Source organism: Panthera leo, chromosome D1 (assembly GCF_018350215.1).
Source record: "Panthera leo isolate Ple1 chromosome D1, P.leo_Ple1_pat1.1, whole genome shotgun sequence".
NCBI lineage: Eukaryota > Metazoa > Chordata > Mammalia > Carnivora > Felidae > Panthera > Panthera leo.
In genome coordinates, this window is record NC_056688.1 from 62,545,398 (window position 1) to 62,547,968 (window position 2,571).

The 2,571-nt window shown below is 42.9% G+C and overlaps 1 protein-coding gene across 1 annotated transcript in view; it reads right to left on the reverse strand.

Annotated features, from left to right (window-relative positions):
* LOC122199834 (olfactory receptor 56A4) overlaps window positions 1–2,571 on the reverse strand; it is a 37,202-nt gene that overhangs the window by 23,118 nt on the left and 11,513 nt on the right. The window lies entirely within an intron of this gene.

The following is a 2,571-nucleotide window of genomic DNA, read 5'->3' on the forward strand; positions in this document are numbered from 1 at the left end:
CAGGTGTGCTGGCCCCCAATCCCTTACAAATCCTTAACACAAGTTGTAGTTTCTGTAACTGTGTATACCCACTCATAATTATGTTGGCGATTTGCACTGATCTAGAAAAGCCTAGTGAAGGGATTAAGATCTGAATATGACCAACTAACAGCGATTCCTCTTTGAGTCCCTTCTGGGTTTGCACCTGGGAGAAGCATAGCAGAGGTAGACAAAGCACTCCTAGAGAGACCAACAGAGTGGACCAAATGCTGGACAATATCACATGACAATCTGTCCTATTCCTATGAATTATATCCTTTCTGTTAGATTTCTTAAAGAATTTTTATTATCATCCACAGAAGAATCATGCACAGATACTGGTATATTGCAAGTGCTCAAAACATTTGAGCTTTTATTTTCATTGTCACGACTATCACTATTATCAGTATATAAGAACATTGGGATTATTAGTATAATTTTAGGCCACAGTGTTTGAAGTTGGCCCTTCTGTCCTCTGAGGGACAGTAGGAAGGTGGTGCTGTATAAAACTCTTCTAACAGCCATGAGATGGAGGGAGCCCTAAGAGAGAATTCTCTTGTAGAAAATGACAAATACTGAGTCACACCTGTGGCTGGGCTTGAGGAAATGAGAGCCAAGTCTAAGGACATTAAGAGTACCTTCTTGTAGACAAGTGGATGTCATTTTCCTTTCCTGCTGTTACTGCATGTAGAAGAGTCTGCCCTGGAGCCCACAGCAGCACTGAGATGCAGTTACTCTGTGGAATCCCCATAATGTGATGCAATCACTCTCTATTCCTGCTGACAGCTAACTCCAAATTCTTTCACAGCTATGAAAGCTTCCCCTGTAATATTATGTTATATTGTCATGTCTCTTCGTGTACCTGAACAGGAGAACTTGATTCTGTGTCCAGTCCCTGGGAGCCAGTGAACACTGGCAAGTCACAAGCCCTCAGACTCAGAACCAACAAGAGTTGTGTAATCATTAACTCTTGTCTCTCAGCCTCAAACCTACCCATCCAGATCTGCTTTGGGATGCAGATCTTGTGGGATCTGGGACTTGGACACTGGGACTCTTCTGTTAGTTAGACACCTGGCTCCCTGTTAGTTTCCACCCAGAGAGAACAACAGGAAAAGACTGGAAGGCTGAAGCAGGGCAAGGGATACTTGCTTCTTCCTGTCTGTTCTTATCTTGTCAGTATCCCCAAGCATTGGCTCTTCACCTGGCAGTGGAATTGATTCTAGTCTCCAGGGTTGGTTGGTTGGTTGGTTGGTTGGTTGGTTGGTTGGTTGGATATTGAGTTTCAGTTTTATTTGGGTTTGGGTTTGGTTTGGATTTGGTTTTGGAACTCCCACGGTCAAATCAGCCTCACTGAGCTCCCTCAGAGGTAGCAGCAGGATAGGGATTCATCCTCAGAGATCTGAGTCCCAACTCTGAGGGCCCCTCTTCTGAGCTCCTGTGACACTGTACCAGTTCAAGGCAGCACCTTCCTCAGTGTTGTGAGACACAGCCCCATGGGCCCACTTCCAACCTTCTAGGGCCCAATGACCAAACTCTTCCCAAGTGTAAGGTTCTTCCCACAGGTGCTACCTCTCCATACTTCAGTATCCCCTGTTTTAGTTTCTAGGTTTCCAATATCCATTTAGCCATTTGCTTACATTAAATAATCTGAAAATAACCAGTATGACTTTTCTTCTCCTCACCGGACCCACTATTATCCAGAAACCTGACACTTTGCTATGTCTTCTCACTTTCAACTAGAGCTCTTGAGCAAAAGTCAACAAATCAAATAAGACTTGATTTTCAATTCACTGGTTGTGTAGCTTAAACATTTAGGGGAAGTGGCCAACCCAACGTCCTGGTCAGTTTCCCCATTTTCTGGGAAATGGCTTCCTTTCTCCCCATCTCTCTCTCTCCCAGCTTATCCTCATTTCTAAGACTCCCTGAAGATGGTGAGACTGCATAAGATAGAAGAGGAAGTTGGTATTGCTATATGTTATTATGAACGTTCTTCTCCTGTAGGGTTGCAGATGCTTTGTTGGGCAGGATTCTGTCATCTCTGAGAACCCACTAGTTCTCAAGAAAGTAGGTATAGGCGGGAAATAGATATCCAGAAGGACAAACCACAAGCAAAGGAGAGTAAGGTAGAGGTCAGGTATCCAGCATCAACTGCACTTGAAGGGGAATTTCTGTAGAAGGAACCTGGGCTTTGGAGTCTGGATTTTGATCTCTGCCATTTTCCAGATAATGTGGTCTTTAGCAGTTTCCAATCATAAAAGCATCATTTTTTTCCTACTATGTAAAAAGGAAGTAATGACACCTGCAGAAATGTTGTGAAGATTAAATTTACTTACATAAAATTGCCTGGGCTCAACACAATTAAGGAATCTCAGTTTCTTCCTGTTGCCTACCTTCACCAAAATCAGGTGAAGAGAGGAATGGAAGAAATCTGGGTCAGTTATGAAGTGAGCTTCAGAGTATATAGTAAATACTCATCAAGCTTTTTTCCAATACACTGTCTAGGCAAAATCACTGAGGAGAAGGAAGAAAAGAAATTAGATCTATTTCATATAT